Raw genomic sequence first — 13,995 nt, forward strand, 5'->3', positions numbered from 1 at the left:
TTGGGAGGATTCACCAAGCCGTATCACCAGGCGCTAAGAATATTTTGGTGGCTATTGTGGTGAAATACATTGACCAGCTGTGTCGGAATTATAACCGGCAGAGAGGATTCTGAAACTAGAATTTACAGCCATACAGCCCTTAAGTAGTCGTGGGGTCTTCCCCGTTCAACAAAACACGTGTTAGCTGGGCGGGCTTTGGATTAAAGAAAACACAAGACAAACACAAGAACTTTTACTCTTTATTGATACAATTCTTTTCTACTTGATGTTACTTAACTTGCAAATTGAGCGTGTGCAGAGGATAAGAATCATTCATTTTTAGGTCTCGCCTGAGCCAGCGCTTTAGCGCTGCTCTCGCGAGAGCTTTTGTAAACGGGGGATTTGAAAGTGCAAACTAGTGCTTTCAGGCCGCCAACTACAGTGCATGTGCGCCGGGCACGCGCACCATTTGGCAGCCTGCGTGATCATTTCGCGGCCGCTTTGATGTTCTCAGTGAGCCGCGCGGCCACTGAGAACATCAAAGCGGCCGCGAAAGTGCACACCATTTGCCACCCCCTCCCTTATCCCACTTCCTGCTTGTTTCACAATTGCGACAGCTTGTTTACGTACCCCATGTGCGGTGCCGCGTCCTCCTGTCGCCATCTCCCTCAGGCGCTGCCGGGGCCGTCCAACATGTCGATAACGCAACTAGTGCTCATATAAGCACACAAATACCTTCAGGTGTAGTTTGCGCTATATAAAACTAGTTTCTCGCTTAGCCGCTGTTGCTCATTCCCTTTATAAATATCATTAATGTGCTCCGTGCGCGAGCAGTACCCGTCCGTCTTACCTTTGCTCCCTCCCCCTCCCCCGTCCCTCCTCTCTCCTCCGTCCCTCCTCTCTCCTTCGTCCCTCCTCTCTCCCTTTTCTGGGCACATGATAATTTTTTGTTTGTTTGTTAAATTTTTTTCAATCAAAAATGCACCAGCATCCAAGCTGATCTCCTATTTCCACAGCGCGTCTCCTATCTTCACACTATAAGGACAGCATCTGCCTGAGGTCTCTCGCGCTCCTCCTCTCAGCACGCTGTCGTAGCCTTATTTCCTCCAGCAGGCCCACTTGGCTTTTCTTCAATCGCTGCACGGGCCGGTCGTTCTTCCTTCTGGCATATTTAATACTTCCTCCCTCTGCCTTTCAGTTTCGTTCTTACTCTTCCTTTTCTCTTAATTTAACTCCATACATATTGAATTATGAAAAAAAATCCTTCCTGTCCTGTTCCTTCAGTGCCGGGGGCTCCAGTGTTGTGTTAATTTTACATTTCACGTTTTTTTTTTTCGTTCCACCCTCTGTGCTTGATTTATATCGGCAATACAAGGCCAGCCTTCGCAGTTCCCAAGGGAAAAGAAAATCAGCTCAACTGAAGAGCGACGTTCCTGCTTTGAAGTCGGCTCTCAGGGTGAAGCAGTAAATCAGCCCAAAGGAACTGCAGTCAGAGACTTTGCATTAACATCAGGGCTTTAAGTGGGATGAAAAAACTGGCGGGTCTCTCATAGGGGCGTGGCCGATATAATTCAGGGCGGGTTTAACAAGCATTTGCAATACAATAGGTCTCGCATTTACGCGAGTTTGGCATTATAAATGACAATGCCTTTTATTTATGTTTTAAACACCAAAACATAAATAAAACGCATTGTCATTTACAATGCTAATAGCTCAAATGTGCGTAAATGCGAGACCTATTGCATTGCAAATGCTTGTTAAGGTTTCTGATCTTCCCCACCAAGTAATGAATTTGGGTGACAATCCTTTTAGCAGGGAGTTAATATTCTTAAGTAAGGATTTTTTATCAGCCTGTAAGGTGGTGATGAGATCATTGGTGAATTATAATCCTAAATATTTAATGCAGCCAAGCTGCCAAGCTAATCCAGAATTCCCTAATATATCTTTGTTGCCCTGGTTATTGAGAAGCTTGACTTCAGATTTATCTTCATTAAGTGTATAACCGGACATCTCAAAAAAGTGTTGGATAGATGTCGTTAGTGCTGGTATGGCCGAATGTGCTTTTACAGAGACAATCAGGATATCATTCGCATATGCAGCAACTTTGATTGTAGTGTTATCAAATATGATACCTGATATGCCTTGGCCTTTTCTCAGATGGTGTAGAAAAGGTTTTATCGCTAACAGAAATAGAGGTGGTGTAATGGGGCAGGCTTGTCTAGTGCCTTGCTTCAATTCAAGCAAAGAGGAGTTTGTGCCTCCTCCTCTAACCTTAGCACTGAGTTTGTGATTAAGGACCATAATCATACGGGTCAGATTTAGCTGATGTTAAATTTCTCTAAGACTGAATTAAGATACGTCCAGTTCACCTTGTTGAGCAATTTTTCAGTGTCCAATGCAATAGCAAATGTGGATGATAGTAATATTATTTAGTTTTCTTTATGGCATGGCATAATATCCTAGTGTTAGAAAACCCACCTGGGATGGGTAAATGAGTTTCAAAATATATTTTTGTAGGTGGGTGGAAAAGATCATGGCATACGTTTTATAGTCCAGATTGATTATTGAAATTTGCCAATAGTTCTTCAGCAGTAGGGGGTCTTTACTGTCTTTTGGTATTACCGTTATGATAGCTTCAGCTGTGGTTCCCGTAACCTGGCCTGTTGTAGAGAAGTGAGTGTAAAGTTTTAAGAGAGGTGGAACTAGGGATGTGGAGAATGTCTTACAAAATCTGGCATTATAGCTGTTAGGGCCCGGTGCTTTGCCATTTTAAGCTTTGTAATAGTTTCTTCAATTTCCTCAGTGTTGATGGGCCATTAATTGATTATTTTTCTTGTTCTGTTAGGGTGGGCAGATTGGCTTTGTCTAGATAACGTTTGCAATCTGTGTGGTCTAGAGTGGTGTTATTTTCATATAGTTCTTGATAGAACTCATTGAAAATGTCGGTTATATTACTCAGGTTTCTATTAATGGTATCGTCTTTAACTTTGACTGGGTTGATAGTATGTCTCAGGTGTTTGAATTTTAGATAGGAGTCTAGGGACTTGCCTGCTTTTTTGGAGTCACGCAGTCTGATACTTTTTCTTTTATTCACCCAGATACCAGCTCTAGTGCTAATGATTCTATCATACTCATATTTTTTGTTTAAGACTAGGGTGTCTCTGCTAGAGATGTGTTTATTTTCAAGTTCTAAAATGTCTATACACCAATCACAGACCACAGTGCATTGCCACATTCACTTTGTGTCGGAGTTCACTTTCTGGTCCGCCTCAATCACGTATCTCATTATGTGCCCTAACAATCCCTAATGTCATAGTTCCAAACTAAAATGCCAACCCCAAGCTTATTTTTGAAATATAAGTGATCTTGCATCTGAATGAAACCAGCCGCAGTGGACTTATGATACATTAATAACAGGGAACAGGACGTATTATAAATTGTATCATACATCCGCTACAGCTGTTACGGTACATATGGGGATATGTTTAGTTAAAGTTTGGTTTGAATGGAAGTGGTATTTCAAGATTATGAAGGGAACTTTATCTCTCATGAAAAGTTGGTTGCTTAATAAACTGGGGGTATGTGAACTTATCCTGTTTAATTTTAGATCCCATTTAAGGTAAATAGAACTACTTGGAATTAGGATATTTTCCTCACACGTCTGTCCATGAGACGAATTGCACATTATACTGTGATACTAGGCACATGGACATACCAATTGAGTTAGTAAGACATGTTTTTTCTAGCATCAATATGTAAGGAATTGTAATAAGATAATAGTTAAATTAATCAATGTAAAGAACAATGTATTTAAATAAATATGGGACCTGAACTCATTGTCTAACAGGAATAAACTTGGTTTGCTATCGTGACTATATAATTCTGTAATGTAGAGATTTTAAACAACATTATTTTCACTCTGGGCATAAGGTGGTACTGTTGTAGGGAGTCGTGTAGTCCATGTCAATTAGTTTTTAAATGTACTGTGTGTTATTATTAAACATGAGTTTGCTGTAAAAGTGTATATATAGACATATTATATGTTTGTATATGTTCTAAATCTATAGCCCTGATGAAGTCCTTAGGGATGAAACGCATTGGCTGGTCAGAATGACATTTGATAAAAAAATGAATAAAATTTGATTTGGAAATCAATCAATCAATCATGAAATTTGTAAAGCGCACTACATACCCGTGAGGGTCTCAAGGTGCTAGGGGGTGGGTGCTGCTACTGCTCGAAGAGCCAGGTCTTGAGTAGTCTCCTGAAGGTAAGTAGGTCTTGGGTCTGCCTTAGGAGAATGGGAAGTGTGTTCCAGGTCTTGGCGGTGAGGTAGGAGAACGATCTGCCGCCAGCGGTCGTTTTTCGGATGCGGGGGACGGTAGCAAGGGTGCGGTCGGCGGAGCGGAGCTGGCGGTTTGGGGTGTAGAAGGTGAGTCGTCTGTTGAGGTAAGCTGGCCCGGTGTTGTGGAGTGCCTTGTGTGCGTGGGTGAGGAGTTTGAAGGTGATCCTCTTGTTGACGGGCAGCCAGTGCAGGTCTCTCAGGTGGGGTGTGATGTGGCTGTGTCGAGGGATGTCGAGGATCGGGCGGGCAGAGGCGTTCTGTATGCGTTGCAGTCGTTTCAGCAGTTTGGCCGGGGCTCCCGCGTAGAGGGCGTTTCCGTAGTCCAGCCTGCTGCTGACGAGGGCCTGGGTGACCGTTCTTCTTGTGTCGGTTGGGATCCACCTGTAGATCTTCCGGAGCATGCGGAGGGTGTTGAAGCAGGAGGATGAGACGGCATTGACTTGCTTGGTCATGGAGAGCGTTGAGTCGAGGATGAACCCCAGGTTGCGTGCATGGTCGGTGGGTGTTGGTGCTGCTCCCAGGGTGGTTGGCCACCAGGAGTCGTCCCAGGCTGAGGGGGTGGAGCCGAGGATGAGGACCTCCGTCTTGTCCGAGTTCAGCTTCAGATGGCTGTTTTTCATCCATTCGGCGATGGCTTTCATTGCTTCGTGGAGGTTGGTTTTGGCGGTGAGTGGGTCCTTGGTTAGGAAGAGGATCAGCTGTGTGTCGTCGGCGTAGGAGACGATGTTGAGGTCGTGCAGTCTGACGACGTGGGCGAGCGGGGCCATGTAGATGTTGAACAATGTCGGGCTCGGGGATGATCCTTGGGGTACGCCGCAGATGAGCTTGGAGGCCTCGGACTGGAAAGGGGGGAGGCGGACGCTCTGGGTGTTGCCAGAGAGGAAGGAGGTGGTCCATTTCAGAGCTTTGTCTCGGATCCCTGCGTTGTGGAGGCGTTTGCGTAGGGTGCGGTGGCAGACAGTGTCGAAGGCGGCTGATAGGTCCAGGAGGATGAGGGCCGCGGTTTCGCCTTTGTCCAGCAGGGCCCTGATGTCGTCAGTGGCGGCGATGAGGGCGGTTTCAGTGCTGTGGTTGCTGCGGAATCTGGACTGGGATGGGTCCAGGATGTTGTTCTCCTTGAGGCAGTGGGTCAGCTGTTTGTTGACGACTTTCTTGATGACCTTTGCCGGTAACGGGAGCAGAGAGATGGGCTGGAAGTTCTTGAGGTCTCTCGGGTCCGCCTTGGGTTTCTTGAGCAGGGCGTTGATCTCGGCGTGCTTCCAGCTCTCAGGGAAGGTCGCGGTCTCAAAGGATATGTTGATGGCCTTGCGGAGATGGGGTGCGATGGTGGCGCTGGCTTTGTTGAAGATGTGGTGTGGGCATGGGTCTGACAGGGAGCTGGAGTGGATGGTGTTCATGATCTTGATGGTGTCGTCGTCGTTGATGTGGGTCCAGGTGAGCAGGGGGTCACTGTGGGTGGTGGCCATGGGGTCTGAGGTGTCGTTGGTTGTTGGGAAGGTCAGGTTCTCGTGGATGTCGGCGATCTTGTGGTGGAAGAAGGTGGCAAGGGAGTTGCACAGGTCTTGCGATGGTGGGATGTCGTTAGTGTTGGAGCTGGGGTTGGAGAGTTACTTCACGATGTTGAAGAGCTCTTTGCTGTTGTGTACGTTGTTGTCGAGGCGGTCCTTGAAGGAGGTCCTCTTGGCGGCTCTGATGAGGTAATGGTGTTGGCGCATGGCGTTCTTGTGGGCTTCTTGGTTCTCCGGTGTCTGTTCGCGATGCCATTTCTTCTCTAGTTTTCGGCAGGTTTGTTTGGAGGTGTGGAGTTCTGCAGAGAACCAGCTGGCATTCTTGGTGGTGTGTCTGTTGGAGGGTTTCTTGAACGGGGCGAGAGTGTTGGCGCAGTCGTCAATCCAATGCCTGAGGTTGCTGGCGTTGGGGTCGGTGGGGTCGGTGAGTGGGCGTCAGGCGAGGGCGGTGTTTAGCTGGTCTTCGGTGATTTTGCTCCAGCTGCGGCGGGGGACCTGTTGGGTGCGGTGGTGCGTGGTGTGTTTGGTGGTGTGGCTGAAGGAGACGTGGGGGCTTGCGGAGTGGGTGGGTGCAGTGACGAGCTGTCTGAGTCCAAGGTTGGTGAGGTTGTCGGTCAGGGTGGTGGAGTTGGTGTCGTCGTTGTTGTTCTTGAGGAGGAAGTTCATGTCTCAGAGGAGGATATAGTCCATGGAGGCGAGGGCGTGCATGCTGACGAAGTCGGCGATGGAGTCACTGAACTGAGGTCGGGGACCGGGGGGTCTGTCGATCAGCGTTCCTCTGAGGGTGGTGTTGGGATCAGTGTGGATCTGGAAGTGCAGGTGTTCGGTGGTGCTGAAGGTATTGTCGGAGTTGGTCGAGACCTTGAGGGTGGTCTTGTCGATGATGGCGAGTCCACCTCCTACTCCGTTGGTGCGGTCTCTGCGGGTGATCTTGTAGCCGTCTGGTAAGGCTATGGCGATGTCGGGTGCCGAGAAGTCGTTCATCCAGGTCTCTGTCAGGAAGGCTAAGTCCGGGGAGGATGTGTCGAGCAGGTCCCAGAGTTCGACGGCGTGTTTGCATGCAGAGCGGGTGTTCAGTAGTATGCATCTGAGGTGGTTGCGTCCTGTCCTGGTGGGTGGGTTGGAGGCTCAGAGGCTGGTGAAGCTGCAGTTCCGACACGAGAAGGGTCCTTCGGTGCGCTTTGGGGCGGCCAGGAGGCAGGTGTGCGGTTGTCTGGTGTTGAGTGCGTGGAGGGTGTGGGCGTCGTAGCGGCGTAGGGTGTCCTGGTATTTGTGGGGCCACGGGTTCTGGCGCTGGGCGCAGTCCCGGCCCCATACGGGCGCAGACGGGCTTGCCTTAGGCGCGGCCGCACAGCGGCTGCCATAAGAAGGGGAGGTGGGAGGGAGGAGCAGCTGGGTGGTGGGTGCGGATGAATGGGAGAGTTGGGGGGCGGGGCCGCAGGGAACGCAGCGGTGGGAAAACGGGACGGCGGAAAAACAGGAGTGAGGAACGGCGAGGGGTACAGAAGGCAAAAAGGGCAAAAAAAGGCAGAAGGGCACAGTAATGGCACAAGAGGGAAGGATAAATAACAAAATAAGACAATAAAACAAATAAAGCAAATTACAGAGAACACGAGCAAGAGCAAACCTTTGGCCTACCACTGGCCACCAGGGATGGGGCGCAGGTGGTAGCCTGCGGGTGGAGGAGGGCGTCGAACTCCGTCAGCGACAGCTGGGCTAAGGGCACGGGCACACAGGTGGTGCTGTGCGGCGTGGGGAGCGACCTGCCTAAAAAGGGTCAAGGGTCGCTCCTTGGACTCCTTGCTTGATGATGGACAGAATTTGATGGGATGATTGATATATGAGACTTTTGGATGAAAAACCTTCCCAATGAACATTCATTACTCAAATGACTCAATTAAATGTTGATTCTTAGCGCAACTTTTCTCATTTTGTGTTGAAATCATCTACTGTTACTTCACTTGCCATTGGTTAACAGCTACACACACCCAAGGATGAACTTCCGCACTATTTAATGAATATATGATAAAGTCGCTTCAAAATTGAAAAAAAGTGTATTTCTTTAACAACAAAGATAAAAACAGCATAAAGAGGTCCACGGTTTGAAAAAGTTTACTAACACCGATTCATGATTCCAACAACTTTACAGACTGCCTAAATATTATGACCCTAATGTCTAATTGGTTACAAATAATAAAGATGTCACTTCATTTCAGGTGTGACCCTGGTACTTTTACATTTGCGGGACGCACAGTTATCAAGTGGCCCACTCCATGTGCCACATCTCTGGCTCATTTTGACTATTTAGACGGCTGTGCCAAGTTTACCATTATTTGTAAGTTTGCTTTGCCTTTAGAACCCAGATGAGTCCATGGTATTCATTCTCGTAATCTTTATATTTGTGTAATATAAAAACGTGTTTGTGTTTCAAGCATCGAAATGCTTTACAAACACACTGTAATCACAGAAGTAGAACTCAGTTAAAGATAGGTGGTACCACACGATATTTGTAAATTCAACAGTAAATAACTGTTTAATTTACAAATATCGTGTGGTATATGGTCTTTTCATCTCTTTTGGACATCTACGTAACCCTTTCCTATTGCCATTGTGCATATTTCCATTGCTATTAATTACATTGTTCACAGGAACCATTGTTTCTGTTTATATAATACTTACCCTGGTTTCATGTGAGTAAGGTGTGCATTGTTCTCTTTTACACAGATGTTTGCTTGAAGCTTTGCTCAACAGCAATTAACCCTTTGCACATCGGATAATATAGAAACACAGCCCCCCTTTCCGGGCCAATTACGGCTCCCCCTGCCCCACAACCCATCCCCTGCTTTTCCTTCTCCCGCCTCCCCCGCTACTTACATGCTCTAACTTATCTTCCTCTCGTGTCTTCTTCCTGTGTCTTCTTCCCCTTAACCCCACCCACTGCCCCTGCACTCCTCACCTTTCCAAGAACCTACTTAATGGAAGTGGTTGCATGACTGTTGCAAGTGGTGCAGTACTAGGGAACCGAAGGCGCACCAAAGGCCAGCCCAACTGCACCTATCAGTGTCTGGACCGTACTGGGGGCCATAACCCCTGGTTGGATTATCCAGCGTTACTACTCTGCAGCAACCCTCCATGCACTCAACCCCGGACGCCCCTCTACCCACTGTTGCCATCCCACACTTCACAGCATGGTAGGACCTTTCTCTTGCTTGCACTGTTAATACACCTGCAGCAACTTGGTACCACTCACCCCCCTCACTCAGACTCCCATGTCACCAGCTAACAGTCTCACCCATCACCACACCTGACCTTCAGCACACACCCAAATGCATTCTCCCAAACACCATCTCTTTCAAAAAACACGGCATTGAAATTTGGCACCTCCTCAACAAGTGCACACCAGACCTCCTGTTCCTAACAGAGGCCTGGATGAGCCCCACCTGAGCTCCCGACATTGCTGTGGCCATTCCAGCATGATAACAAAACTGCACGTTAGGATTGTCATCATAAACGTGGCGGAGGTCTCGCCATTATCTATAAAGACACCCATACATGCACAACCACCACTGACCCGACACCCCTTTCATGGAACACCTGCACTTCAACCTGCAAGCAATCAACAACACCACCGTAAAGGGCACCGTAACCTACAGATCACCTGGTCCACGAGGCAACTTCAGCAACCTCACCTAAGACTTCATCGCGCCCACCTTGCCTTCAATTTCAAGGATTTCCTTCTTCTCTATGACTTCATCTTCCACCTGGAAGTCCCCTCTGACCACAGCTCCACTAATCTCCTTGAGAGTGTACACAACATAGGAATTTCCCAGCTCGACACAGACCCATCCTACAATGCAGGACACACTTTAGAGATGATCTTCGGCTCTGGCAACTACATTAGCTACCTCTCTGTCTCGCCCATCACATGGACCGACTACTACATTATCCTTTCCAATATTTTCACAACTCAAGCCAAAGCTCTCATCAACACCAGCCGACCCAGCCAGAAATGGGGCAGAAAAATGGAATTAGACTTGCTGTACACTCTCGAAGGTAGTCAATCCAACACCGCCAACAACCCAACCTAGCCAAGGTGTTAGAAATTGGGGTCTCTAGTTGGCAGAGGTAGGTACCTTTGTCCGAGGTGGGTACCTTTGTTAAAATAGGACAGGCCCTATTCAGGTACAACGGAAATCTACTCCCACCACTTTACATGCTGACCGGGCCTATTCAGGTGCTAGTGAGAACTCCTCCCTCTACTCTGAATGCAGCCCAGGTCTATTCTTCCCAGCCCTGACTCATTCAGGAAAGGCAGGACACACATCAAACCCCCCCCCCCCCACCCCCAGTGGCTGTCTGAGAGAATGCACCTCCCCAGCCCCAGTCACTAAAAAACCAGACAGTCGATACACAAATAGTCAGAGGCACACAGAATGGTTAAACAAGAAAATGCCTACGTTCTAAAAGTGGCATTTGCAAACAAACAATTTAAAAACAATCTTTAGTAAAAGATGTGTTATTAAATTCTGAGTTCAGTAAGCTTAAACTTTATTTTTCGATCTTATCCCTATGGGAAGGTATGCTTGTAAAATGTTACAAAGCATTCTCCATTCTGTCCTATGGGGCAAGATAGCCTTTCAATAGTGAAAAACAAAGTTGCCAGTATTTCACTATCAGAACATGATACACACATCAGTACATGTCCTACCTTTCACATACAGTGTACCCTGCCCAGGGGGGGTATCTTGGGCCTACCATAGGGGTGTCCTATATGTAAGAAAAGGGAAGGTTAGGGCCTGGCAAGTGGGTGCACTTGTCAAGTCGACATGGCAGTTAGCAAACTGCACACAGATATTGCAGTGGCAGGCCTGAGACATCTTTTCAGGGCTACTCAAGTGGGTGGCACAATCAGTGCTGCAGGCCCACTAGTAGTATTCGATTTATCAGCCCCGGCACACCCAGTGCACTTTACTAGGGACTGACCAGTAAATCAAAATATGCCAATCCCAGATAACCAATCATGTTCACAATTTACACAGCGAGCATATGCACTTTAGCACTGATTATCAGTGGTAAAGTGCCCAGAGTCCTAAAACCAACAAACACAGGTCAGGAAAAAATAGGAGGGAAAAACCTGAAAAAAGGGCCAAGTTCAACACAAGGACATCTCCAACTTCAAACAATGGATCTACAACTGCCCCAAACCTCCTGCACCCATCAAAACTCCCAAACATCGCAGCACCAACAACCGGGTCTCTTGATAGATGGAAGAACACCGGACTCCTAAAGATTCTGCAAGCAGCTAGAAGCGAAGAACCAACCATTACACCAGTGCTAGATCAACCTACAAGGCTGCTGTCAGGCACTACCACAACCTCCTGAGAGCTACCAAAAGAAACACCCTCATGGATAGGATTGAGGCAAGATCCAACAGCGCAAAGAGATATTTGCCATTATCAAGGAATTCATCACCCACTCACAGGAACGCTGTGACGACCTTTCAAATTACCTCAACAACAAAATTGAGACGATTTACAATAACTTTGAAAAGCAGCCAAACCCAGAGGACATCATCAGAATACTGCACACCCACCACTCGGACAGACACCTAACCAACTGGAGAACACTCTCTGAGGGAGACACCACCTCGATCATGAAGCCTGTCCACTCTGGGACTCTCACAGACCCATATCCATACCATATCTAACATCTAGGAGCACCCATGATCAGCAAATGCCTCACCTACATCATCAACTCCTCCATCCCGTCTGCAACTTTCCCAGAGGAGTGGAAGCATGCTGCAGTCACAGCCCTCCTAAAAAAAAACATCATCTGACCCCAACGAACCAAACATCAGACCTATCTCCCTAATACCGTGTCCAGCAAAGGTGACAGAGAAAGCAATGAACCAGCAACTCACCGACCACCTGGCAGTCCTCAATCTTCTCAACCACTCCCAATCTGGATTCCGCAGCAAGAAAAGCACCGAGACAGCACTTATTGCCATCACAGGTATAAGATTCGCATCCTCCTAGACCTTGGAGAAACTGCCACCCTCATACAGTTGTACCTCTTTCTACATCACTGAGGACACAATGCCGAAATACAGCGCTTATGCTGTTTCCAGGGAGGACTACTATAGCCTTTGATTTCTTCACACGCAAGTCCACTAGATATATACTACTGCAACCTTTTTTTCAGCATAATCGAAGCGGGCGATTTATATATTAATAAGATAGAGTACGCATCTACGCTAGGAGACACACTGGCCACTAACGATTTTTGCCTTTGGGGAATTCTCCTAATCGTGGGGACTTTCTACAGGTGCTTCACGTTACTAATGGAGATACACATTACTAAACGATTCCCTCCAGACTATTACTCTGCTTTGGGAGTCACTCTAGACGAATGGCCTAAGATTCAAATTGACCTTTTAAAGGGTCGTCTTTATCTTCCGTTTCCATAAAAATCAGACACTAGCTTCCAATTCTCCTTGGATGTTTCATCTTCCATACGCAAAGCCTTGAAGAAGTTACCTTGTAACGAAACACATGTCGGCTGTTTTTCCATCATTGCCAACAGTGAGGCCGCATGATCTTGACCTCCGTGTACTTACTAATGACAACAGAAATCATATCAAGAAATATTTGCTTTTGTTTTGGACTACACCCTGGCTATTTGTTACACATTCTTGTATGAAACGTCAGACTTGACATTAAATGACATTGTACAGCAATCTAATTGTATGGATTGGTTTCCTGTGAGCAGTCATCGCAGATATTTCATTGTAATTGTGTAACACTATATGACAACTATAAGTTATTTGGAGAGTGCCGAGGTACAGTGTTTTTTTTAGGCGTCACACGGGAGCTATTAGGAACTCTTGTGTTGTGACATCTGTGGTAGTGGGGTGTCTCTATTCGGTTACCCTGAGTGGCACCAATACTATGGGATTGTACTGACAAATTGGACCAATCTACTGTTTATGACTGATGTGCAATACTATAAAACCATCACTACCTTTCATGTTATATTGGACAGTTGTACCTCTCAGCAGCATTCAACACTGTGTCACACTCCAAACTCTTCAAAAGATTACATGGCACAGGCATCCAAGGCCCAGACCTTGAATGGATATGCCCCTTCTCCACAAAGAGAAATCAGTGAGTCAGACTCCCCACCTATACATTGGAGCCCAAGGACCTGATCTGCAGAGTCCCGCAAGGATCATCCTTCAGCCACACCCTAATGAACATTTACATGACACCACTCGCAGACATCATCAGATCGCATGGCTTCTCCAACATCTCCTATGCCGATGGCACACAACCCTTAGTCTCTATGTCAGACAAATTCCCCACGACCAGATCCAACTTCACCGAATGCATGATCCACGTAGCAGAATGGATGAGGACCAACTGCTTGAAACTCAACAAGGATAAGATAGAAGTGCTGATCTTCGGGAACAAAATCTCTCCCTGAGACTCCAACTGGTGACCATCTGAGCTCGGCCCCACTCCATCACCCACCACCCATACATGCAAACTGGGGACTATATTAGATGATAAACTCAACATAGCCTCTCAGGTGAACACATTTAGCTTCTCCTGATACCACTTTTTTTCTTTTTTTTAATAGAGTTTTATATAGTGCAAACTTGACCCGAATCGGGTATCAGAACGCTTTACATAGGCGCTTTACATAGCACCAGTTGCGTTACATTAGGACACATTCATTTTTGTTAGGCTGGGGGAGATTAAGTGATTTGCCCAGAATCCCAGGATGTTCAGCATTATTGCCGAGACTCGAACCCAGTTTCCCAGATTCGAGGTCAAACGCCCTAGCCATTAGGCCAACTCCTCTCCTCTCCACATGCTACGCATTCTCAAGAAAATCTTCAGATGAATTCCCAAGAACACCAGATGTACCGTCACTCAAGCCCTAATCATCAACAGACTTGACTACGCTAATGCACTCTATGCCAGGACCCCCAACCACCTTCTCCGTCGTCTTAAGACTATCCTGAATGCCTCTGCAAGACGCGTCCTGGACCTTCCCTGGCCACACCCACATCATGCCTCATTACAGAGATCTTCACTGGCTGCTGATACACAAACGCTGCGAATTCAAACTCTTCATACATGCATACATGGCACTGCATAACA

General features: G+C 47.1%; 1 protein-coding gene across 2 annotated transcripts in view; it reads right to left on the reverse strand.

Moving 5' to 3' along the window:
- The window catches only part of LOC146802299 (ethanolamine kinase 2-like), a 221,956-nt gene that overhangs the window by 49,115 nt on the left and 158,846 nt on the right, over positions 1–13,995 (reverse strand). The gene's annotated exons all lie outside the window — the stretch shown is intronic.

This window comes from Triturus cristatus, chromosome 8 (assembly GCF_964204655.1).
Source record: "Triturus cristatus chromosome 8, aTriCri1.1, whole genome shotgun sequence".
Classification (NCBI taxonomy): Eukaryota; Metazoa; Chordata; class Amphibia; order Caudata; family Salamandridae; genus Triturus; species Triturus cristatus.